Source organism: Amblyomma mixtum, chromosome 3 (genome assembly GCF_055824585.1).
Source record: "Amblyomma mixtum isolate Tamu chromosome 3, ASM5582458v1, whole genome shotgun sequence".
NCBI classification, from domain to species: domain Eukaryota; kingdom Metazoa; phylum Arthropoda; class Arachnida; order Ixodida; family Ixodidae; genus Amblyomma; species Amblyomma mixtum.
Genome location: NC_143014.1, coordinates 27,345,486 through 27,372,178, shown reverse-complemented (window position 1 = coordinate 27,372,178; position 26,693 = coordinate 27,345,486). Strand labels below are relative to the sequence as shown.

Sequence of the window (26,693 nt, the reverse complement as noted above, 5' to 3'; positions counted from 1 at the left end):
AAGGTAATGGTCCATTCTTCCGATCCGTATCAATATCTTTCTTTTAAATGTTGGCTATCGCTCGCATCGAGTAGTTAAGACTGCTACGGGGAATGTTTTTGATGTTAACAAGAAAGTTTAACAGCAAATAAATGCAAGCCTGCCTAGGGGAGATCCGCGGGTGTAATGACTGTTACAATGTAATCTTAGGATATATAAAAACATTGTGTTTAAAAATAACTTACGATTGAAAGATGCCTTTGTACATAATTTTTGGGTATGAACTCGCGTGAAAAGAAAACTGTCGATTCTTTGCAGTTTTTATAAAAATACTGTTTTCCAAAGGATTTTACGCGATTCCAGTTGTGAAGCGCGCTGCCGTTCAAGTATTTGCATGCAGTTAACTTGACCGACCTGACCTGGATATTCTTCAGTTCTTGGATACAGTTGTGGGAGGATCCATACGCCGAGCGACGTTCGGGCCGCGCGTTTTCCTCGAATGAATAGATGCGTTTGTGCTTCTCCGCGCTTCTCTTTGGCGGCTGCTCAAGAAAGAAGTAAGAAAGCTCATGCTTGCATAGATGAACACAGCACTCTGGGTGTGTATTCTTGGTTCGTTTGAAGGCGTGCTTTTCGATCCAGTGGATGTTTTCAGTCTTGTCGGAAATACGGGAGGGAGTCTCTTTTCATACCCAAACGAATGGTAACAGTAAACACCGTTCAGACAGGCGCCAGCTCCTTTAATCAATTATCAATCAGAAAAAAAAAAAAGGCGCGGGAACTGGCGACGCAGCGGGGAGCAAGTGCACTCAAGACTTGCATACTTCGCTGAACAGTTTGCCCCCCCCCCCCCCCCCGCAAAGGCTTACAGGAGCGTCTGGACACACCGTGCCATCATCTCGGGTTGCTGCACTGTATCCTTGAGAGATTGCGGTGTTTTTCACCCGTGTGTCATGTGTCCAGGCTCCTGTGCGCGCTCGTGTGCTTCATTCAGCGTGCACGTACGTCAGAGGTGGTGAGCTTTTGGTCGTTGCGGTCGCCTTGTTTTGCCGTGCAGGCTGCGTACGCGCCCCTTTCATTTTGCACAATTCCGGGAGAAGAAGAAACCAGCGGGAGCACGCGCGCGCGCATTTCCCGCCACCGCATCGCACCGCCGGCGGCGACCGAAAGCGCGCTTCGAGGGCGCCTAAAATCTTAATGACCTGCGATGAACTCTGGCGGTGCGCGCGGCGGCTTACCAGGCCCCGCTCTCCCGCGCGCCTCTTACCTCCGTGCCTTTTCGAGTGGGCACGCATCACAGCTACGTGCGGGGCGACGGCGCCTCGCGATTGGTCCGGTCGAGGGCCACGTGACGGACCCGGGCCCAATAGAGAGGGCCCCAGGCGCGGACCGCGCGGCGAGTTGAACAACGCCGGGTCGGGGCACCGGTGTTGAATCAGTCCGACGACAGCCCCCGAACCGGCGAGGAAAAGATCCCGGCGCTCCGAGGTGTCCCGCTGTCCATCTACTCCCGACTTTGCCGCGTCCCGAGGAACGGTGAGCGCATCCGCCTCTTCTGTGCACTCTCCTTGCCGCCGCCTCAGCTTGCGCGCTCCCGCCGCGCGCCGCGCGCGCGCGGGCGCCAAGTGTGAGGAGGACTCCGGCACGTCTGTTCTCAAACTCGGCACATGCGGCAAAAAAAAAAAAAAAAACTTTTCCCGGAATAGCTTTTTCCGGACAGCAGGTGAGAATCAGTCCGAACACCAAAAAAGATTTGGCCAGCCGACGATATTACTGGCATAGTCGAAAAAAAAAAGAAATAATAAAACATTTCAGGCGGAATTCAACGAGATTATTCGAGAAGGCCTAGCTTAACGAAAAAAGAAATAGATGAGTTAAAAGCTTTTAATGCGCGCCGCCTTAGGAAGCATTCTGCTACGCTGCGACGGGGATATAAATACCTTCTTCGCAGTCTACAGTCGGACGAAAACTCGTATTGGCAGGGACAATCGCATTAAATCGTGAAAAAGCAGACGCTGACACGAAATGAAAAAAAAACTTGGCGTTGCGGCTCCCGCACGGGAGCCAGGTTTTCCTTTTTTCTCATTCTGAATTCCGTCCTCGTTACGAAATGCCCCCCCTTTCTATCTGTCACCTTCAAGACTCGTTTTTCCATTCCATCGGTGAAACATTGTTTGGATGAGAATGTTTCCGTTACCTATTGTGTTTTATAAAGTATCAGAGCTACGATATTACGCAACATTATGAAATAGCGGGATCGGAGTACGGGCGGCGCATATGTATTCAACTGGCAGATTTTGCTTATTTTGACGATGATGATGTCATAGACTCTGTGTCTGCGTTGTCTAGTTGTGTAAGCCGCCTGTTGCGTGTTTTTCCATGACGTAAGTAAGCAGAACTGTGCTCACAAAGAGGGCCAAGTTTGGGTTGATCCCTCACTTAAAAGGGATAAGCTCCAGCAGGGGCTCTTATATATTTCGCGGCAGTGGGACGGCAGTAAAGGTGGCTTTGTCGCATTGCATAGATGTACACTTGGCGGCTTTGCAACGAACAGTGCATAAGGCCGTACGGCAGGCCTTCACCTCTCTCCGGTTTCGTGGTCGTGCGTTAGGGCACGCCATTCACTTCCTAAACGCGAAGAAGCAGGGCTCACTGTTGTGCGCACACAAAGCCGGCCATTTCAGACGGGCAGCCCGAGGAGGTCTCTGACAAATCAAAGTGCATCGGAGACAGAGACCGCGCCAGACCGTTTCTATGGCTGTCTAAAAACTCCAGGAGGTTCAGTGCGCTCAGTGAACTAGAAATCAACTGCTTGCAAATATTCCGTCATGAAGAATTTACATACACGACAAAAGCCAATAAATCAGGCATCACACAGTACTTACTTTGTACTGTCCTTGTTTTCACATTCTTTGGCCAGTTCGGCTGCAGCATGAACAACTTGACATAAAGACGCAACGTCATCAACATAACATAACACAACGCAACATAAAGACGCAAAGTCATCAGTCACTAATGATTTTTGGCTGCACGTAGCTGCTCTGAGATCTTAAGCAGGGCACTGGCATACGTGAATGGCGACATCATCCTTCTAAAGCGAGTTAGCAACCATGCCACAGAACTTTCAGTGGTGCGAATTTGCAGCCGGTGAACGCGCTCTTTACGATCGCGCTTTTTTAAATCAAGTTAAAGAAAAATAAGGCCTTTCTGTAACTAATCCAACGACGTATAGTTAATAAAATGACGAGGCCAGTCATACGTGAGGTCGAAAGGACCACGCCTGATGGCCAGTTATTGAGCAACTCCAATGAACCTGAAAAGGAAACCTTTTTCTTTTGTGGACTCGCGTCGATGTACTCTTTGAACCAAGTCGTCATACTCGCTTTATTCATGTTGTTCTTTGTGTGAGCTATAGAAAGAAAAACTAGAGAAGAGAAGGTCTTTTTCTCGCTGCGAAACCTGTTAAAAAAAAATACTCGGTACACACGAAGAAAGGAAATTAGCTCATGCCTAAAGTCTCCAGAATCGCAGTTAGGGCTATGTTGGACAAAAAGAGTAGACGTTCACTGAAGCACCGATGTTGGGGCCAGCGTACGGGAAAGGTTGTTGGTTACACAGGGGGGAAGGTTCACAGCATTAGCGTTGTTGCCAAAATTTAGCGTAGTCGCATGGCGTCGCTTGGGTGGACGCCTGTGGGTAATTACTCATTTATTAACCTTAGGCGCAAATCTAATTAAAGGATGCCGCGATTCCACGGGGTGGAGTTGTAGAGAAAGAGATATTGCGCAATGGTTTTGTAAATCGCGATTTCTTTTCCAGCCGTTGTTCCTTTCCTGAGCCTCTCCGCGACGAATTTCATCGTGACGCATACTAAAGCGATGTTACTCTTCGAACAGGCCATATTACATGTACAGTGTGTATTTCCTTGGGGGGAAGCATCACAGGAAGTAGTACCATTACCTTCAGCTTTTATCAGCAGAGAAATAGCCGATGTATGGGCATTCTGCTTGCCCAGGGCAGAAAAGCAGGCGCAGCAGGGCCACCTGTCGAATTTCATTTCCTGATGTAGGATTGATCATTCATCCAAAGCTTTCAAATATGCGCACTAGATGTCAGGCAAGCCGTATGGAGGACTCAGAATTGATTCCGACCAGCCGGAACTACCAACTCCACATGAACTCACGTTAGCTTGAAGCATTACATTTCAAAAACAAGGCTTCATCAAAAGTAACCTAGTTAAGAGAAAAAATGGCGCAAATGTCAGGGGCTCTTCCCGACTCGCTATTCACTACTAAGCACTACGAGTTCTGAAGAGTGCTTTGCGGCACGAAAGGTGATTCAGTGAGCTCTTGTAATTTTTGGCAAAAAAAAGTTAAAGGGTATGATAACCCAACGTTATCAATGTTATCGTATTACGTGGCTTGAAAGGGTACTTTTAGAGCGCTGTTTTAATAACAGAACGCAAAGCGCGAGAAACATGGAAGGGACCGAGAAGGAGTGCATGGTCAAATGACATCTTGGGCATGTGCCACAATCACTGAACGCGTCCATAAATCAATATGCTCTCTGTCGGAATTCAGTCTTAAGCGAGTGAGAAATTTGTTATTTTATATGCCATTTCTGTGGCTGAAACAAGCAAACAAGTTTTCACACTGATACACATAGGCTACGTGCGAGCGGCTCACCTGCCAGACTGCACTATATAAACGAAAGGTTCAAGAGTTTAGTTACAGCCTGTTATAGACCGAAGTTATCGGACTTCCAGACAGAAGCCCGAGCGCACGAGAATTTGCGCACTTGGACTCGATCGAAATGCGGACGCCGTTGTGGGGAATCGACCGCGCAACCTTGTGATTAGCATCTGAACGCTTCAGCCGCTGGACCTACACAGCGATTTACCATGAGAGTGGAGAACTGACGCGCTTATTTATTAAAAAAGTTTCTGGCGAAAACTGGAAGCGATGATACCAGCGAGAAGCGACAAGCGCATCTCTGGTAAATCTACATCCGCCAGCAGCTTTCAGCGGTTACCGTCGAGTCCGCTTGGCGGCTCCGCTTTGACCACTTGAGCGAAGAGCCTCGAGTATTTGCTGGAAGGAAAGGGCCTTCCGTTTCGGGAGGCGGAGATGAATCGGGCCTGTCGTTGGCGCCTTTGTAGTGCGAGCTCCTCCTTGACGAGTAGCTATGGATGGGGCCAGTCGCACACGCATTGTCCCAAGGCGCGCGAATTCTCTCCCTGCGTTGCCGCTGTCTGTTTACCCCGTTGGGAAAGCGACGGATTTCTGGCCATTTCTCTACTCTCGCTGGACCCATCGATGAGCTGAGGAGCAAGCACCAACGTTTCGGTACAAAAGTTCACCAGCCGCGGAAGAAACGCGAGCGGCTTTGCACGCCAACAACTAGTGGGCCGGTGCTTACAATGTCTTTAGCGTCGGCTTATAAGGTGTTGGAGGCCTTGTTTCTCCAGATGGTTCTCGCCTCTTTTCTCGTTGAGAGCGCTTTCAGTGAGCATACTGGTCGCCATTACGCTGTGAAAATGCGCAGGACAAGAGGAGGCAATGGGAATGCGCTTCTTTAGTTATAACGGTTCAGGGTTAACAGCTCGCCGAAATCGGGCCGTTGCGGCGGGATTCGCGAAAGATTGCTCCACAGTCAGACACTTAACCTTTACTAACGCAAGATACAAAAAAGGCACCAGAATTTCTGAAGAAATTCTTTCCCGCCAGATGGGAGCTCGTTGAAGGCGTTTAGTCCGTCCCTCTCAGCGTCTACAGTGGGTCCTCTTCATCACTGGAAATCTGATGGCAACGTCGATGCTTGCTCGTCGTCGGTGCGATTTAAGCCTCGCTCTTTCCACAGTACAAAGCCATTGTGGAAGCTCGCTCTGTCAGAGGCCGAGTCAGGTCATTTTGATTGCGCGAACGCTCGGCTTACACTTATTTTTGCATTTACATGACTTCGTTTTCCCCAGCGCTACGCGCGGGCGCGTTTTCGTGGACACGATTTGCGCATAAAGCCATACAGCATGAAAAAAGAAAAGACTTTGGGGAACGGCACACTTTCTAACAGCTGCGTTTTTCTCTTCTTTCGGGCCAGTATTTTATTCGATTCAGATATTCCAGAGTTCGGCGAAAATCTGCGTGATCAGGTTGGGTAATCGACTGGGAGAACGCAGCTCTGCAAGCAGCTGGGACGTGCGCTCGAACGTTTGCTAACCTAAAAGACTCCTAACGCTATCGCGAGCACGGATGAAAATATATCCAAGATCATTGTGTCATGTCTGGCGCATGAACTGGCGACTGCGAAATTCATTGAGAGCTCCATAACGCCAATATAATTATTTTGTTACCAGGTCAGTGGCCGTGTTTCATTGTTCGTTTCACCTGCTTCTATGCGGCTGGCTTCCGGAAACAGGACAAGCCCGGCAGACATACCTCTCTACTCCAACTCAAAGCGGCCCTCACGCAGTCGAGAAAGCATTGCTTATGTGCAAATGCAAAAAAAAATTGCAGCTAAAGTATATGTATGCGGGCGTTTCCAGCCGAGCCGCGCATGACAAACACGGGAATGCTAACGCTGTCTTCATGAGCAACGCGCCGCCGCGCAGGACGCATGAGCAGCCCCGTTCTTCCGAGCTCACCTGCCCGCGAAGCAGGGAGCCGAGCTCCTCAGCGAGATCCGCTGCTTTTCAGCACATAAAAGAGCTGCCTAACCTGCTTCTATGTTTCTAATTTTAGCCTAATAAAAGGACGAATCCATTCCTTTTCTGGCCTCCTCTCCTTTCTTTTCTTCTTGAATTTAGATCTTTCGTCAGACCATTCGTAGATTTTTATTGTCATTAAAATTTCGGATTATGACGATGCAGGCTGATTTTGGTTTCGAAAAACTGGCGTTTCCGAAATCCAGAGGAACGTCCGCGCGCCACTTTTTAAGCAATGCCGGATGAGGTTTAAAATAGTGCAGTGCGCTTCGCCTGACGGCGTACCCAGCTTGTTCCCGATGCTTGAACAGTCTGAGACTGACGTTCCTTCCATGCGTGTCCCAGGAAGAGACGCAGGCGAAGAGTGCTGCCGAATATGACCGTTTCCTCACCGTGGGCGAGCAGCCGCGGCCATGGAGAGCATGGTGTTGTTTATACCTGAGGCTTCAAAGCACAGCAGCGGCGTTTAAGCATGCTTTCTTTCAAGTACTGGTCTGTAGGTTCATACCACTAACAAGAGCTGACGCAGCAAGGCACCTTCAACTGCTCGCCCGAAACGTGACTGTACAGTCGTGGACTACCCCTGGAGGTTGGACACCCCGCTTGCACCACTTCGACCTCTTGCTTCAACATCATATACCATTCGGCCTCCCTCGCGGTGATACAACGCTGTTGTGCCGCCTGTGACTCGGAGTGGTGTTCAGAAACGCCTATTCCAATCTCATCGCAATGGCAGACTCTCCAGCGTGTGAGCTGTGCGGTTGTGATGAAACGATCGGACACCTCCTCTGTGACTGCCCTCGTTTTGAGCGAGAGCGCGGTTTCCTGATTGCTACTCTGTACCCCTTGGACTCGTGTCCTCTAACAGAGTCCAAGGTTCTGGGGCTTTGGACACATCCTTCCTCACAAAGGAAAGCGGTGAAAGCGCTCCTGAGATTCTTAAGGGACTCGGGGTTGTATTCCCGTCTAAAATCTTTAAGTTTTCAGTGCGCGCCCTCTGTCCCGGTGACATAGTGGTCGCTGGACACTTCGAAAACTCATTTCATTGCCGCTTTTTTTCCTTCTTTTCCTTTTGTTCCCCTTCCCAAGTGTAGGGTAGCCAACTGGGCATCGCCTGGTTAACCTCCCTGCCTTTCCGTCCATTTCTCTCTCTCTCTCTCTCTAAGATTTACGCCCTCGACCCTCTATTATAGGCGCTCCGAGCCTCACGTGAAAACTTCCGATCGTTCAGATTATAGTTTCCCTACAGACAAATCGGAACTTTCGTTGCAGTTGAGACCATCTCAGAACGCGTAGTCCCGTCAGGGACATAAATACTTACACTGAAATGCGACGGTTCCTAACGCGAGAGCAGGACACGGTGAGTGCATGGCTGTTTTGTGGACTGTTTGCACTGTAAAGACTTTTTAGGGTTTTGTACTTAAAATACCTGTTGAGTAACTCTCGAGTGCGCACACAAACGTGGAACAATGGCGCACAAATAAAATTTGTGTGTGGTGTTTGAACTCGATGCGTCGAGAAAGAGTTGCAATCGACTTCATGAGGGGTAGCACAGGGTAGAATTGTCGTAAGACGAGGAGCAGAAATGTTTTGATGAACAACACGGCGTAATAATCCGTTTCTAGTGAGACGCGACAGAAGAGTAATTTGGAAAACTGCCGCCTGTTGGTAAGATGCAACACTTTCTCTGCTTCTTTTAAACTACCATGGAAAGCGGAAGAATGCACATCCTGGCTTAATTACAGGGAACAAATCAGCAAGGAATGAGGCGCGTTAAATTATAAGAAAACAATGCTACTAATACAGAGACGTGGGCTGACAGCAGTATTGCTTTAGTTGCTTTTTTCTTCTCTGTTTTTTTTTCTCTGTCCTTTGGAGTGAGAAAAGCTACCAAAGATGCTATAGAGGGGAGTTGGTACTACATGCTGCTTTCTTGTGTTGCAAGAATTTTTGGCTCTTTACTTTTTAATTCACATATTAATGACATTGTTACCGAATGTCCTTATGCGAAGTGTATTGTGTATGCAGACGGCGCCTCACTGTTGTTCTCTTCGAGGAACGGTGAAGGTGCAAAAGCGGAGGCAAACAGCGGTTTTAGTGGATTACAACATTGGTCATACATTATTGAGTTAGAGATGAATGTAATCAAGACTATTGCTATTATTTGTGGACCTGAAATTAAATACATCTTCATGCCTTGCGACCTTAAGCTCGGTTTGGAAACGATAGTATACGGTATAAGCGGTTTTAGTGGATTACAACATTGGTCATACATTATTGAGTTAGAGATGAATGTAATCAAGACTATTGCTATTATTTGTGGACCTGAAATTAAATACATCTTCATGCCTTGCGACCTTAAGCTCGGTTTGGAAACGATAGTATACGGTATAAGCGGTTTTAGTGGATTACAACATTGGTCATACATTATTGAGTTAGAGATGAATGTAATCAAGACTATTGCTATTATTTGTGGACCTGAAATTAAATACATCTTCATGCCTTGCGACCTTAAGCTCGGTTTGGAAACGATAGTATACGGTATAAGCACCTTAGTTCTGCCGCAAGGTATCGGCCTACTAAATGCAGAAATAAAGACGTTTAAAAAAAAAAAAGATATGTATATTTTAACAGTCAGATGGGCTGGAAAATCATATTAATGTTTGCCGGCACCACCATTGACTTCCATGCAAAGTTAAGCTTCTATACTGTATAATTCCGTTTATGTCGATGGAAACTGCAACAGCTTCTTCATCCAAGTCAAACACGCTATATTGAATCTGACCCACACCGCGATTAATACCGCGGGGCCTCTGTCAGCTAGGTCACTAGGTGAAGCCTCGCTCTTCTTGAGGTACTCGCGCCACTGTTGTTGACAGCGTAGAGTAGAAAACGAAAGACAGAAAAGTAGGCAGTGCGAGAGGACACAGTCAGGCGTGGGTGTCCCTGCGAGGTCTCGGTTCTCCGAACTGCCCCATTTCCCCTTGTCTACCAAAACAAGTATTTTGTCAGTCATATTGTTTTATCTCTCTCTCGTTTCCAATAGAACGCATTACGAGAAGCTCGACTCTCGTTCGACTCATTTCGAGGAACGCGCGCCTTGGCCCCTAAGACAAACAACACTCGATATTGAGCCTCATAAAGCTGAAATTAACGCTTCGGCATCAGTGCCGCCTAAGTCGATGCCACTTTACCTTGCGTCACTTTGTGAGAACCCGCTCGAGGCTCTGAGAGGCATGGATTGCAAACAGAAGAGGCGGGAATCAATAGTGGGATGCCCATTACGGCTTCCTTATTCTGCACCACTAACAGTCTACGATTTTTGCCAGTTTCTGGAATATTTTAGCTCGATTCAACCGTGCGATAAGAAGCCTCACTGATGCTTTGGCCTAACTTCCGACAACCTTTCTCATGCTTCATGAAGAGGTGCACTCATTTCACCCACTTTTTATTTGCCTTTAGACATTACTCTGCTACACGGAATTAAGGAGGCAGCCGGGTTGCGGTACCACTAATTCACCTTTGTTCCACGAAGCCGATGACTCAGGATGCCAATGGAGATTTATTATGTGATGACAGTCATGAATTTTTGTTTATTCTACTGTTGTCTATGCCGCATACCCAGCCGTGGCGAGACCTTGAAAGTTCTGCTTTTTGTGTGTTTGCTTCTGCGCGCAGAATTGAGTTGAGGGCTACCCAACCAGCACCGCGAATTGGGAGCAGTGGGCTGTGCAGCTGTCCAACTCTGACTTGAATGCTCAGCAACAATTGATTACCCGAGCCCAGCTGATATAACTTGGGCCTCAGGGGTGCCAGACAAGGGTCTCTCCCTGACGACTCCAGCCCAACCATTTTTATCGGAGCAATAACGGTTCTCCCTCTCCAGGTCTCGCCACTTAACTACCCGCATCGGCAATGGCCTCTTCAATGATGCCCCTAGCAACGGGCGGAGTTTGCGCCGGAACCAATGTCGCGGCGTCTGCTCTTGCGCTCGGCTAGCTACGCTTGCTCAACTCGCGTTATACTAAGCGACAGCATAAAGAGTTCGTTGTGGTTAAAATACGCGTGACGCCTTCTCCTGTCACTCAGTCGGGGCATGAGATAAAAGAAAACAGAATTGAGCGCGGGAGTCGATTCGAAGCGGTGCGGCGGCGCGAACAGATGAGCTTCGTCAGCCCCTGCATTGTAGACCACTGTGCCTCTCACCACTTCAACCACTGCAGTGCATTGCCGTTGGTTCTTCGTACAACTGAATGACCTCTCTTCGCAGTGTGACGAACCGGATTAATAAATACAAGCATTGTTGGAAACTTCTTAAACTTCGCCGTGTTCTGGAAGTGACGAGGGTAACAGAGCAAATAAGCTTCGTTTTCGGCGCGTGCTGTCTAGAGCGGATCGGCTGCTCTACCAGCAGCAGCTGCTTGATCGTTCGCTGCTACTTCGAATTTCATTAAGATTGTTATGAAAATCAACCACACGTGTGATGAAATTGACTAGAAATCCGTCGTGCAATTTTTATTTAAATGCGTGTCACTGCTTGAATCATTAAGTAGGCTAACATGCACCACTTGGCCGGAAGCTCATTCCATCAGCCACAGGTCCTTGATCGTAGCGCTGAAACACCGACCAATTTGTCTAGATTTCTTTCTTCAGTTTCCGACGCCTCAGTCTTTCTCCTGGTCTCCGCTGACGCTTTTCCTCCGGCAGCCTTTTTTTTTTCGGACATGGTGAAAAGTAGCTCAAATCAAAGGCGACAGGCGTAAAGAGCAAGGGCATGCGTTAACTCGCAAATGAAATTTTGTAAGGAGGGGGAGAGACAGTAAACTTTATTTAATAGAAAACATTAAGAACTAACTGGTGATTAATGCGACTGATGCTGAGGGGAATGTGTTAGCACGTGGGCTCCGATTTGTTTAGAGCTTTGTGTTGTCGTACACAATTCACTCACACCAATGACAATTTCAGCTTTCTGTTACCATATTGCGGTGGTTCAAATATCCCGCCTTTCCGCAGGAGTTGCACCATTCGAGACAGATGACGCTTCCTTTCTCCCTTTCTTAGGACGGAAGTATATATATATATATATATATATATATATATATATATATATATATATATATATATATATATATATATATATATATATATATATATATATATATATATATATATATATAGGTTGCGATATCATAAAGTACTTGACTGCTTACAAGAGTATATAGCGAAGTATACGCTTCGTTAAAGGAAACATATTTATTCGACTCGACGTTTCGATCGGAAGAAGATCGGTCTTCCGATCGAAACGTCGAGTCGAATAAATGTTTCCTTTAACGAAGCGCATACTTCGCTATATATATATTGGAGGGGGGAGGGGTCAGAGCGCCCGCACGCTCTTGCGTTTGGAAGCAGTCTCTCAAAACCACACACGCGTTCTTGCGCTCGCACGTGCAAGTGTCCAAGTGCTCGGACTGAAGCGCGTACGGATGAAAGTTGATGAAGACGACGACATACAAAGCACAGCGCGAGAGGCTGGCGGTTTAACACGTGGTGTGAAAGGCTGCGGCGATTACAGAGTGGTGAGCGAAGCTCACGTGTTCACGCCGCCGTGGGTTCCAATCCCGCTCAGGGCTCCGAGTATGGTAAGTATTTTGTAATCCCACTTGCCGCTACGAAGCTTCACTCGGGCGTCATACAGAATTAGATTAAATTGAGGCTCTAATGCTGGCGCATGGACACCTTTCCGGAAAGCCGCTCACTCCAAGAACCCTCTGGCCCTCCGCTCCAGCCTGGCCCGGTCGATCAGCTTGAGCTGTTCACCGGCCCATGAGGGGCGGTCTCCCAGGAGGTTGGAGTGTGTGTTTGTGAATGGGCGGGACACCGACTGGGCGTGGGCATTCCCAGATGTAGTGATAGAATGTGTGGGGCTGGCTCCGCAGGTGATCCAGGTGATTAGAAAGTCCTCTGATACCTCTCTTTCCGTCCTGTCGTAAGCCTTAGCTATAAATCATGTTTCGTTGCAGGTTGTTGCAGATATGTATGTTTTGTTATAAGCTGCGCCCCTGTCCTGTCATTTATGTGCTGCTCTCCTTGTGTTTGTCAAGTAAGCGCACACATATTCTCCGGCGAAAGAGGCACTTGGACGAAACGTACTCTCACCACCAGACAACGAACACAGCCACCTCATCTGCGCTCGCGGGTCAGTCATTTTAGATTGAGATTGTTACAGAGGCTGGCCTGTCGCCTATTACGGTTTGAGTCATTTTAAATTAATATGTAGGTGGCCTTTCGCCTGTCACAGTTTAAGACATTTTCACCGAGGAAACGTATTTCAATATGGTGTACAATTGGCAACGAGAACTTTAAAAGATTTCCGGTCTGCGCGGGCTTTTCTGTGTTCGCCTCTATCTCTGCAGCGCGGGAACACGATTCTATGTGTAGTTCTACTTTAACCTAGGGAGTCGGACAGAAAACCAGCGCTACCATTCCTGAGCATTCTAATCGAAACTTCGCATTATGTTGCCCTCCAGCAATGCGAGAAGCCAGATGAAACACCACTGCCGTTCACGCCAAAGGATGAATTCTTGCAAAACAAATAATGGTTGTTCGATGATTTCATGACCCGGTCATCAGATGCATGCGAACGCTGTTATTCATTTCGCGAGCAGCTTGAGAAAAAATTAAGCAGGAATATATCTCGCTCGTTTTTTAGCGCGCAGCTCCGACCCACTCGGAGCGATTTTCCTGCGAAAAATTGGCGAACGGCCGCCCGGCGCCATCCGTCCGGCGGCCGACGGCTGTTCGCAGTCGATCAAGCCGGGCTATATATACGTTCGCCGGGCGACCAGCCGCTCTCCGGAAGCTGCCGATGCGGGTTGTCAGCGCAGACCTATCAGGGCGGGACCGCGTCTGACTTTCGCCCGCCTCTATACATGCCTCTTTACGTTCGGGCTCATGGCGGCGCCCGACCCCCCATCCGTTGCCGCCGCTACACTGTGCCTCACGTTCAGGGCAAACGAAAGGCGATGGAAGCTTGCTCTTTCGTCTGAGGATTCCGGCCACACAAAATTTTAGCCATGAAACACGGCAAATTTGCAGATCACTTATATATTTTCAGAGCGGCTGGGCTTATCCAGTACGCATTGTTTGACGTTAGAAAGCAAGGGAGGTTCTAACAGGTCAACGATTTCGGTCCAGAAAGGGGTCACAAAGAATAACTCGTCCTCTTTGTCGCCACTGAATAAATAATGGCTTAATTGTAAATGCAAAGCGGTTCGTTTCAGCATATTTCTGAGTGTATAGGATCACGGCGTTTCTAGCAACACTGAAATCATGGTGGCGGCGGCCTGATGGCAGCTTGACGGCGGCCGCCTGTTTTTCGCCTCACGTGGTGCAGCACGGCGACGACACGGCGGCGTCCCGCCGCGCAGTTTCTGGCCGCGCGAAGTTCGTCGCGCAAGTTCGCTCCATGTGGATCGGCCTTAACCCGCTTGTCGTTCGCCCGAGGCTAGGCTCACCGGCGGCGGAACGCTCGCTTCCCAAGTCGAACCCCAGAGCCGCCTCCGTTCGGCAATGTGTGTTCCGTATACGCCTTAGCCCGAGGTTCGAACACCGCATCAGCTGCGCTCAAAAATCGCATTACCGAGATGCGTAGTTTCTTACCCCTCTCCCTCTACTTACCTTGAATATCTGGCCATTTTCAAAAGAATACAATTTATAGTGAGCAGGAGGAGAGACACAATGCTTCTAGCATTTCCACTGAAGCAGTGAATTAATGCAGCATTCTCGTGGTGGGTGCATTGACCAGCGTTTACTCTAACCGATAATGCGAATTTCAGCAGCAGCTGTGCAGCAGCGCGTCGTCACTGCTGCGACGTTTTATACACAAGCTACCACAGAAATTAATTGAAAGCTTGAAACCGAGAGCTGGACAGAAGCGTCCTGTTTTTAAACAATCATTCTAAAATGTGAAGAAATGAATACCGACCAATAGACAGAAAAAAAAAAAGCACTATGTTTAAGGATTCCTTCAGGAAACTATAGCATCTTTTTCTTCCTTTCTTTGTTTTGGTCGCTCGCCTATTTTTTCACGTTTTAGTTGGGTTGTAAGAGTTTTATTAGACCTAGAAGGATTTATTATTGAGCGCTACGGTTACGATCTGGTGATTGCAGAAATGAGTTTATGTCTCATGAACAGCGGGGTACTTTAATAACGTCGAGCGACGCGGGAACACCAGCGAAATGTATTAAGGGCATTAACAGAACTGCCGAGAAACTGAGATTACTTATTAGCCTCCGGTCAAAAACAGTATTGTTTAGCCTGTATGATGATGATACGCATATAAACTAAAAAATTGCTTGATGGATTAAACACATTGATTTAAACACGGTGATTTCCACAAGTTCTCTAATCAAATTCGGAGTAGGATCCAGCGACCGACGAACGACTGCACGCTATACTGATCATGTGACCACTCCCAAGCAACTGGAGCCCGACGCCATCCTCGAACACACGGCATTAGCAAGTGCTGCTTGAAAACGCCCCATCCGCCTCAGACAGCAGGCACCGAAAAATGAGCTTTGCTCCGTTACTTTTAGGAAATCCAGAGTGCGACCAAGTATGATAGGTTTGCAACTGATGCAGGCACTTAACTCAATTCGTAGCACTGAAAACAGAGACCATTCAGTTGTATGCATAACCAACGACAGTGCTTTGCAGTGAGGGAACTGCGCTTTCCCCTAACGCCAGATTGGCGCGCTGTAAGCTTGCAAGGGTGCTACCAAAGGTAGCAGAGTTGCGCGTCTGTTTTCCCTCGCCGCTCCGAACGCCATTCGCCGAGAGGCGGTCACATGATTTTCGTGATGTCGTGTGTTCAACACTCCGCGGGGAAGCTGACTTCACAGGTGCAGCGCCAAGCGAACCCTTGTCAGCTCGACGCCTCATGTGAGCCCGCGCTGTCGGCTACATTCATTTGTTTTCCGTGCGCACCTGTGGCGTCAGGTTTAGTGTTGTGAAGTGGCAGTGACGGACGCAGTCGTCAGCTATGACTGGGTGCAGTGCGCCAAACTGCAGCAAACGCACGGGAAACGGCAAAGCGTTTTATGCAGTGCCATGTGGAAGGTCGGCGCCTCAAGTGGCTGAATGAACCGCGATAAGCGCGCCCCGAAGAGAACTCGAATATGCGAGTTAAGAAGTTCGTTTTATTTACTCGAAATGTAATCTTTGTGTTCTTGTTCTGTTAAGCGGCTGAACAACTGTCGCGCTGCCCAGTGCTGTATAGAGAAGAGCAGGCCTGTCACTTGGTGTCCTTTTATGGATACTATTTAGAGCCTATACCTGTCCCTCGAAGCAGTATTTGTAGCATATCACTGCATTAAAATTGTACAGAATTTACAGTCTGCATCTGCAACTCTTTGGCCCTTCACTAGGGCAGGCTCTGCTTACTCTACTGCTGCTTCGAGCCTTCTGTAGTGATGGTTCGAGGTGAAATGTAAGGGACAATGAATGTTCAAGAAGCAAATTCCATGCAAAACTTTGCTACATTTCGGTGCTAGTCTCACCTGCATAAACATTTAATTTGCCTATGCAGCCGCTGCGGTGGCTCAGTGATTATAGCTCTCGGCTGCTGACCCGAATGACGCGGGTTCGATCCCGGCCGCGGCGGTCGAATTTCGATGGAGCCGAAATTCTAGAGGCCATGTACTGTTCCTTGTCATAGCCTGAGTTGCTTTGGGAAGTTAAACCCCCCTAAACCATTTTTCTGCCTATGCTATAAAGTATTGTTCTCAGTAAAAATGCCCTTAAGAACCATCTGACAAGGAATAAGTGAGAGATGTGAGGATAGGATAGGCAAAATCGCATGTAAACAAGTGTCGCAAATCTTGATGCTGCGAATAATTTCAGCTAGAACACAGCAAATCAGCCTATAACCTCGGCTTTAAAAAAATCCAGGAGTCGCGAAATGTTTTGATATTGCGACCTAAGCCGAATCTACGAAGAAGGAGTACAAAAATGCAACGGAACATTAAATTAGTTTTTCCGAACAATAAGGGTTAAGCAGGCAGGAGAAATACCACAGTAATCAACAACTATTGTAATTTAATAACTAAGGTGAAACGATAATGCTTTTTGATAAAAAATGAGGAAAGTTAAATAATATCTATGTGCCAGAGTATTTTCAAGGTCCTTTAAAGATTTGTCCTATCACTGCATTTAGCAATGGGGTACATTTTGTGAAATGTGTTGGGCAAACAATTGAGTGTTAATTTTTTCGTTATGTCAGACTCGCCTCGTTCAATGCATTGGCGTCGCTTTAGTCTGCTTGCCTACAACAAGCTGCACAATTATTTTAATGTGGTTCTAGAGAGATGCGTCTCCGTATTTTCCGCGCATAGCTCGCACAGAACACGCGGCGGTGCTAGTTGTAAAAAAAAAAAAAACAATTCATCGCTATACTCTTTTTGTTCTTAAGACGTGCACGCAGGAAGACAGGACGCGATAGACGCTGTCTCATCTGGAACGGAACTGCTTGTTCTTCTGAAATTACTGGTTCCAGAAAGAAAAAAAAACTCGCAGGCCGTTTCCAGTCTTTTTTTCGTCAGTTTGTCATGATTACAATTTCCTGTTAACCTTTGGTGATTTTTTTTTCGTGCTGTATGCACACCCTCGGAAAATCAAAGATTAGTTTTCAGCGTTACGTTTAGAAACTTGCCATCAAGTCAATCTATTTAAAGGAGGAAAAAAAAAAAAAGCCCAAGCGCCCTACACAGCGAGCTACGGAGCCCCTGTACGTACGAGAAGTGGCTTTCCCGCACAGCTTGGAACATGATGGCGATCTTCGCGCAACTCTGCTCCCTGTGGGAGCATATACAGGAACTCTAGCAACGGCCATATGGTGCAGTGAGTTAGGTGCGCTTCGCAGCTGAGCGAGTGCGGCGCGCTACAGCGTCGCAGCAGACGGCACGAAGCACTGCCTCCAGGTCCCTGAGCGCCTGCGCCCTTTCGCTTCTTCGATGCGCGGCCGCGGCAGATTCGCTGGCGCAGGGCAGAGAGCGGCCGTAGGGTGCCTGGACGACCGCTTACAGTAGACCGCCGGGCCACTTCCGGTCCGTGAGGTTCGCGCTTGGTCCGTGAGGTTCGCGCTTGGTCCGCGATTTTTCTGAATGCAATACAGCCAAGGGCAATATGTATGCGCAATCCACTTTTCGCCGCCTGCAGAGGCGAAGGTCGGAGGAGGGGGCGATAGTCGGATTATACATGCGCGCGGCTTTTCCCTGTGCGCTGGCCAGGCGCGGACCTGACGTAACGGAGGCGGGGTGTCACGTAATGCTTGGTCCGCGGGCGAATGGTCCGTCGTGTGAATGCACTTTTAGCGTGTTGATACTAACAGCGAACGACTCTGTACAGTGTTCTTTGTTCGTCTGTGTCTTCATTATGAAAGTGCGTACTTTCAGGAATTAACCAAGTCACCCAACCCAAACTATTATTTAGAGCCATGGCGGTTTGAAAGCTCGACTTTCCTAGAGCTGGAGTTAGGGGCAAAATATCATGCCACAGGCAGGGAAGGAACTTCTCTCCTGCGATGGTATATGCACAGTGCCCTTATTTCAGAGCGGCAGCTGTTCAAGGGAAACTGCACCACTTTTTGAGAATTTCGCGATATTCAAGGATTCAAATCTAAATGGCCTGTAGGTAAAGCATGCCATGGGTATTTGCGCTAGCATTTAAAATAATGGCGTAATCGACGAATAAGTTTTAGGCTTCTCCTTAAAGCACAGAAGAAATGCGGGGAAGTTTGGAGTGATGTTATGGAAGGGAAGATATTAAATTTCCGCTGCCTTCAACCACAACCTACAGTGCCTTGAGGGATGCTGCCAAACAACGTTCGGCGGGCTTTGCCTTCGGTGGCGTTGGTTTTCTTCGTTCAAAGCAAGCATATATGCGTAGAAAATGCACCAGTACCATCACTGACGTCATTATGAGCCGCCCCACTTGGCGTTGTGCGCTGTGGAGAAGTTTGAAGGCCGTCGCTATTTTAATCGACGCATATATCAGTATTTCAAATCTTATCCCAAAAGGACTTCGCATGTTTTACCCGCAAGCTTCAAACATTCCACCCCTTTAAGCTTGTCGATTTCTAAAACCCATGCAGTTGCTCTTTAAGCGCCCGTTCCTGGGCTCGTGCAGTACTAGTATGGCGTTGCCTGTCGTGGTCGTCGGCGTAACCGGTGGTAGCGTTGCCATGGGAACCACACGGAAGGTGGTTACCAAGCAAGGAGGAAGGTATCACTAGAGCGGAGAAATGCTTAACCGGTGGGTGGTTACCACAAGAACCATCCGGAGGGTGGTTACTGGTGAAGGAGAAGGGGATAGGGAGAGCGGAGAAATCCCCAACCGGGGGATGATTACCATGGAAGGAGGGTACGGCGACAGGAGGAGATTATGATTGTCCAGAGAGTGGTTACCGTGAAAGTAAGAGGGAGGGTATGGTGAGAGCTGATTATGGTGGGAGGAAGATTACCGTGGAAGGAGGGTACGGCGAGAGGAGGAGATTATGACCATCCAGAGATTGGTTGCCGTGAAAGTAAGAGGGAGGGTATGGTGAGAGCTGATTATGGTGGGAGGAAGATTACCGTGGAAGGAGGGTACGGCGAGAGGAGGAGATTATGACCATCCAGAGATTGGTTGCCGTGAAAGTAAGAGGGAGGGTATGGTGAGAGCTGATTATGGTGGGAGGAAGATTACCGTGGAAGGAGGGTACGGCGAGAGGAGGAGATTATGACCATCCAGAGATTGGTTGCCGTGAAAGGAAGAGGGAGGGTATGGTGAGAGCTGATTATGGTGGGAGGAAGATTACCGTGGAAGCAGGGTACGGCGAGAGGAGGAGATTATGAACATCTAGAGGAGTGGTTACCGTGAAAGGAAGAGGGAGGGTATGGTGAGAGCTGATTATGGTGGGAGGATGATTACCGTGGAAGGAGGGTACGGCGAGAGGAGGAGATTATGAACATCTAGAGGAGTGGTTACCGTGAAAGGAAGAGGGAGGGTATGGTGAGAGCGGCGGAATGTAGCTCGGTCCATCTGCGAGAATTGTTTCGAAGCGCGCCGCCCGAGGAGAGGATCATCAGCGGCGCTGCGCTTTTAGAGCGGCGGGCTAAAGAGCAGACCTAGACGAAAAAAACGGCAAAAAGCGGAAAACTAAAAGAGCGTCCTCAAAAACCAAATTTAAATTTTTAATTTTTCCTTAGAACTGCACACGTGATTGGTTTCGGTTTTATGGGGTTTTGCGTCCCAAAGTGACTCAGGCTGCGGGGGTGCCGTAGTGGAGGGTTTCAGATAATTTCGACCACCTGGCGTTCTTTAACGTGCACTGACATCGCACAGTACTCGGGCCTCTAGAATTTCGCCTCCATCGAAATTCGACCGCTGCGGCCGGGTTCGAACCCACGTCTTTCGGGTCAGCAGCCGAGCACCGCAACCACGGAGCTGCCACGACGGCTACACAGAAGCGAGGTCGCTCTCATATTCTCTACCACAACACATCGCAAAGTACACTGTGCACTGTATCGTGAAGTACCTTAACAGCTGTCGCTGAATCTCGCGTTAACCAGTGGTAACCGCCCTGTCAATTTTTTTTGCATTCTTTTAAGAACAATAAGAAACACACACGTCGGAAAAGGTGCACGGCGTGCGAGAACTCTCTATGCATCATTTTACCGGGCAATACCTGTCTATGATATGGGCAATATCGTCGCCATGCTCAGTTGTGCAGTCGCTTGTGGGCTAATGGCAGCTGTGGGCCAATGGCAGCTGAATCGATCGCGGCCGATCCATTGCGGCGTTTATCTGTCGTTAGGCAAACCGCGATCGTCGGATTGAATACTTTGGGATAAAAACAGGTACCGTGAAGAGTAGCGCGCAAACACGCCATATATCTTTATTGTGGCTTCGCCATGTTGCGTTGGCTAGCAAAAATCGAGTCCAGATCACACTATGTTATCAAAGTACAACAAGCCAGAGTCCATCCACCGGCCCGTGGTATTTGCCTTTCGTATTTTTGTTGACACATAAGCTTCACTGTGGATGCGTCGCCATCCAACTTTCATTTAAGTAAAAGTGGTTTTCAAGGTACAATTTTTTTGCTTAGGAATGCGAATAGCTCAAACATAACTGAAACAGTTACCTTTCGTTCGTACCCAAGATGAAAAATTTGCGTTGTGTTCATGTCCGTCCGTTTGCCCCCAGCGAAGTGTTCCGAGCGGAGGCGAGATGACAAAGAAGGCGAGAAGTCTTTCCTGTTAATATCTGCGACCAAAAGCCGTCGCTGCTCTTCGTCCGCAGGAAATCGATGCAGCTGAAAAAGCTTGCAACCACAGCGCTGGCGCGGTGGTCCATGATCTTCGCATGCTTCTATTTTGAGTTTTTTTTTTTCATTTCGGTAGTTGTTGCATCCGAAGAGGACGCAATGGTTCCCAGTGGATCTCGATTTCGTTGTGATAAATCCACGAAAGAGCAAAAATGTGAGAAAAATGCGCCAAGCGCCAAGCTAGCACACTGAAATCATGGCGCGGGCACAGTCGATCGCACAGGCCAAAGAGGAGGAGGGCAGTCGCCGCTCCCGACGAATTGGGTGCGAGGTTATGAGGGAAAATGGTGTATAGGGAACTTTTCGGGATCTGAAGAACGATCCCAGCTGAAGCCTCAAAGAACTGAAAAACTATAGGTACATGGTCTGAACTTTGGCGGGTCTTGATAAAATTAGTCCGGCGATCTGAAGTACTTAGGCTTCTGCGATATCTTGACATTTTGGCTAAGGTTGCAGGTTTAAGGAAAGGCCTGCGACCCTTGGCGCCAGAAGCTACTGCGCTGAAAGAAAAATTATTTTACGCCATATTAGCTGAGCCAGCTTCAACTGGGGACAAAAATGGAATCGCCGACTGACCTTACGCTGCCTAATGCAGATAATTTCGTAGCCGGTTTAGTCGTATCATTTCATTTAACGAGATGCCGACTTTAAGCCCATAAAAGGATAAAACTAAGTACAGCTCATTTCGTGACATTTCACTTCGTCTACGTTTCAGTGCACATTTCTATTTTATCTGCATTATGGCGGGTATTCGAGCATGAAAGCTTTGAGGCGATGAGTTACAGAAAAGTCAAGGTACAATGTGACGTTAAAGGCAACCGACCTTAAATTTACTTATGCGGCGTACTTAGCCAACAGCAAGAGATAAAGACCCGAGTGTTCAGCGTCATTTAGTGCTATGGGCGTTATATTTACCGTTGCTCCGCACGCTGCAGACAACACGAAGAAATAAACCCCAAGCGTTTAATGGCCCCCCTGCCGCACTAGCTTAATACGTTGCATGAAAAATTCTTAGATTTCTTTGCGATTAGAATGTGGTAGCACATCCAAATTGTATTTGTCCTGAGCGTCCCTTTAAATAAGTGAAGTTCAACCAACTGCAGGTCCAGCCCCTACTCGTTCAGCATCCCTGGACGGTTGTCGTGGCGCACAGGCTATCTCGAAACCGGGCTCCGTTTGGTAGCGGGTTGATTCTTCGGGCTGAGGAAAGACTGAAGCTTGGTAGTTTGGGAAAACGAAAACATGCGGGTTTAATGGCACTTTTACGCTCACGCCTCTTTTCCTATTTTCCCCGCTCTTACTGCTATCTGAGCAGCTCTTCCCTATTTTGTTCGATGAGGCTCCACGCTTCACTGAGCTCCTCATCATCTGCCCCCAAATCAGTGATTGCCTGAATGATCACTGGTTTTCGTGCCATGCCCCATATCAATCCCAATTATTCACATGACAGCAGCAGGTCCGGCTTCTGCAGTTTCTGTAGGTCCATGATCGTTCTGAGTCTGGTCTATTTCCAAAACAACTATGCAAAAATGCCAAACCTTCAGGATTTAAGCACGGATCTCTACCGGTTCTAAAATTTAACCCTCTTTTGGAACCTGGTCCACATCTGAGAAAAAGCCAAGCACTCACCCACACACGTGATCATGTCCCGAGACAGCTGATCTCTCGCTGGCCGACCGCTGTTGCCGCTTGTAGCTTCAGACCCCACCTCTGATCACCAGTTGTCGTGGCGCACCCACTACCTAGAACCCGGGCTCCGTTTGGTAGAGTGTCCGAGACTTCGGGCTGAGGAAAGACTGAAGCTTTGAAGTTTGGGAAAACGAAAGAAAGCGGGTTTAATGGTACTTTTACGAACCTTATTTACATACTGAAGACAGAAGAGCAAAGAATCAAGAATTATAAATTCATAGCGTCGAGCGACTGCAGGGATGACCTTTTTTGACAGGGCCCAGGTCGTCCTTTTGCCCTCGGCACCGTTCTTAAATCCTTTAAGGTTCCGCCCCTCCACCAGGCGGAGGCCAATCCAACCCGAGGCACATTTCCCCAAGATGGGCACCAATCAAAGTTGCACAGCACTGTAGCACGCGGAGTCACTCGTCGCAGAGTCAACCCGTGGGAACGGAAGAGGAGAAATTGCAATTCCGCCGCGAATTCCTGTAGTGCAGCAACAGGGGTGCAAGCGGCTCCATGTCACCGAAAACACATGTGGTCCTTGCGGCGCCGCGGCCCTCAACTGCGGCGAGCTCTCTACGGTGGGGCCGGCTCCTGACGGTAACAGGTAATTACTTGATGGTTCCGTTCCTTTAATCCCCGAACGGGCGCCCTTGGTTCCGTCCGTCGTCGGTCGCTGCCACCAAGCGTCCTTCTCCAGGAAGGTCATCCCCACCCCGCAAAGCATGAGAAAATCCTGCAGGCGCTTTCTCAGCGCGGCATCCTTCGTTGGGGTCGTCGGCTGGTCAAACGAAGGGTCTCAAGCTGGGTTATAACACGGTGTTCTCGGGATTGATGCCTGAATGAATGCCCGTAAAATACCTGTTCATGTTTGCCCGCACACGTGTGCGCTCTTTGAAGCTCTGTGTGACTTGACCTTTGGTTTGGTTTATTGGGATTTAACGTCCCAAAGCTACTCAGACTATGAGGGACGCCGTAGTGGAGGCCTCCGGAAATTTCGACCACATGGGTTCTTTAATGTGCGCTGACAATGCACAGCACACGGACTTCTAGGATTTCGCCTCCATCGAAATTCGGCCGCCGCGGCCGGGATCGAACCCTCGTCTTACGGGTCAGCAGCCGAGCGCCGTAACCACTGAGCCACTGCGGCGCGGCCCTTGACCTTTCGTCCTCTTCACCAGAGTAGCCTGCGTGTCAACAGCAAAGGTGCCGATGTCTATTATTTATTTTATTTTTAATTCTTTGTTCGGTTTATCATGATGGCATGAAATCATTACAGAGAGCAATGGCACGTGAAATCGGTGGCAATCTCTTTGACATTTCCGTCTTTAATTGTGATAGCAGTGACAGAAGAAGCAGACGTCATTGACTTGAAGAATTACAGACCGATAAGCTTATTGTCTGTTGCCTACAAGGTATTTACAAAGGTAATCTCTAATAGGCTCAGGACCACCTTAGACTTCAATCAACCAAATGATCAGGCAGGTTTTCGTAAAGGATACTCGACAATAGACCATATTCACGCTATCAATCAGGTGATAGAGAAATGCGCAGAATATAACCAGCCCCTATATATAGCTTTCATTGATTACGAGAAAGCATTCGACTCAGCAGAAACCTCAGCAGTCATGAAGGGATTGCGGAATCAGGGTGTAGAAGAGTGTTATGTGAAAATATTGGAAGACATTTATAACGATCGCACAACTACCATAGTTCTCCATAAAGTCAGCAATAAAATTCCAATAAGGAAAGATCTCAGACAGGGAGACACGATCTCGCCTATGCTATTCACTGCCTGTTTACAGCAGGCATTGCGGGGCCTGAAATGGGAACAATTGGGGATAAGAGTTAATGGTGAATACCTAAGTAGTCTGCGATTCGCTGATGACATTGCCTTGCAAGTCACTCAGGACATGAACTGCAAAGCATGATCAATGAATTAGACAGGCAGAGCAGAACGGTGGAGCCAAAAATTAACATGCAGAAAACCAAAGTAATATTACACAGTCTAGCAAGAGAGCAGCACTTCGCAATTGGTGGCGTGGTGCTAGCAGTAGTTAGGGAATATGTCTATTTAGGGCAGGTAGTGACAGCTTATCGGGATCATGAGCGGGAAATAACTAGAAGAATAAGAATGGGATGGAGCGCATATGGCAGGTTCTCTGAGATCATGAATGGCAGTTTACAGATATCCCTCAAGGGAAAAGTATACAACAGCTGTATCTTACCGGTACTCACCTATGGGGCAGAAACGTGGAGGCTAACAAAGAGGGTTCAGCTTAAGTTAAGGACAACGTAGCGAGCTATGGAAAGAAAAATGATCGGTGTAACGTTAAGAGATCGGAAGCGGGCGGGGTGGGTGAAAGAACAAACGCGGGTTAAAAACATTCTAGTTGAAATCAAGAGGAAGAAATGGGCTTGGGCAGGGCATGTAATGCGAAGGGAAGATAACCGCTGGTCCTTAAGGGTAACGGAGTGGATACCAAGAGAATGCAAGCGTAGCAGGGGGCGGCAGACAGGTAGGTAGGCGGATGAGATTAAGAAATTTGCGGGAATACGGTGGTCGCAACTGGCGAAGGACAGGGTTGATTGGAGAGACATGGGAGAGGCCTTTGCCCTGCAGTGGGCGTAGTCAGGCTGCTGCTGATGATGATGGTTTCCGTCATTCGCGGTACGAGGGCTCAAAGAATCGGCTCATATGCTGGTTCGGCAATGTGGGATTGTGACCTTAAATTCGCGATTGATGAGAGATGATACGTAAGACAGCGGAAGTAATAACTGAGTGACCTTAATTCAAAGTACGCTTAATATAACGAATTCCACGGTAAAGACACTTGCGAAACAACCTATGTGCGATGCCTTGACAAAATGGGAGTGCCGAGTGTCAATGTCACTGTTGCGAATGTCACTGTCAGTGTCAGTGTCAATGTCCGAGTGTCAATTGCACTGCCGAGAGTCAATGACACACTTAAGCTGGGTCCCCCTTTTACGAGTGCAGTGTAGCTAACCGAGCGTTTCGAGTTGCGCCCTCACGGATCGGCATGACGTTACACTCCATATCTCACTTCCGTTGCTCCGACTCGGTCCGGGAGCAGTGATTCGCGATGTGGCCAGTAGGCGGCTGGGATCCTTCCCGGACGGCAATTTTTCTTTTTATTGTTATTATTTCTCTCGCGGAAAGCTTCCCAGCCATACTCCCGGCGCCCAAGCATGCACAGCGTAACAATGCCGCACTAAAACGCTGGAGGAAAGCAAGAAACACCTTCAAAGGACTAACCTGTATGGACGCAAAGCGCACACAAACGGCTGTTCTGTACCCCGATTATTTTAGTTTGCATTGTGCGCATCGGTATGCGTGTAACTCCCAGACGCATCGAAAAGATCGCAGGGGCTCGTCAGTATTTTTTTCTCTCTTTCATGCAGTATTCCCGTCCGCTGTGGGCTACATATAACTTACCTTGACAATCTGTCACTACTACGCGACTCCCGATGTGTTAGCTTTGCGGCTGTACAACTCAGTCGCTTGAAGCTATTTTTAGCTTTAGTCTAGTGTTTAAGCGCGCTTGCATGTTACGATGTATAAGCTTCGGCTTTTGAAACGTACCGGGAGCATGGGACAGCAATCCAAGCGGTTCTGGAGCCCCATTCTTTCCACGAGCTGCACGACCAAAGCGCTGTCCCTAAGTCACAGCTACAGGTGATAAGCGGATCAAACGGGCTTAGAGCATAATGCTTAGCGATCGTTTCAGAACCTGGGCCTCTGTCGAGCAATTTACCTTTGAAATAAGCTCCTGCTCGGAGCGGCAGAGGCACCTACGAGTATGAAGCTCACGAAAACGTCCAGTGGAGTCGCTCCAAAAACTTTGGTTTTTACTATTTTTGGGAGGGAGATTGAGGGTTGAACCCGTGCCAAGGAGACAACTGACATCTTGAAAGGCCACACAACTTTTTCACTGGAAGGTCGTTTGGTTTGGCCGAGG

The 26,693-nt window shown here is 48.3% G+C and overlaps 1 protein-coding gene across 1 annotated transcript in view; it reads left to right on the top strand.

The window, feature by feature from the left end:
• Window positions 1-1,414: 1,414 nt before the first annotated feature.
• LOC149349490 (U-scoloptoxin(11)-Sm5a-like) overlaps window positions 1,415-26,693 on the top strand; it is a 200,759-nt gene continuing 175,480 nt past the window's right edge. The window contains exon 1 of the mRNA XM_089578466.1: window positions 1,415-1,515. The gene's annotated coding sequence lies outside the window, so the exon portion shown is untranslated. The remainder of the gene's footprint in view (window positions 1,516-26,693) is intronic.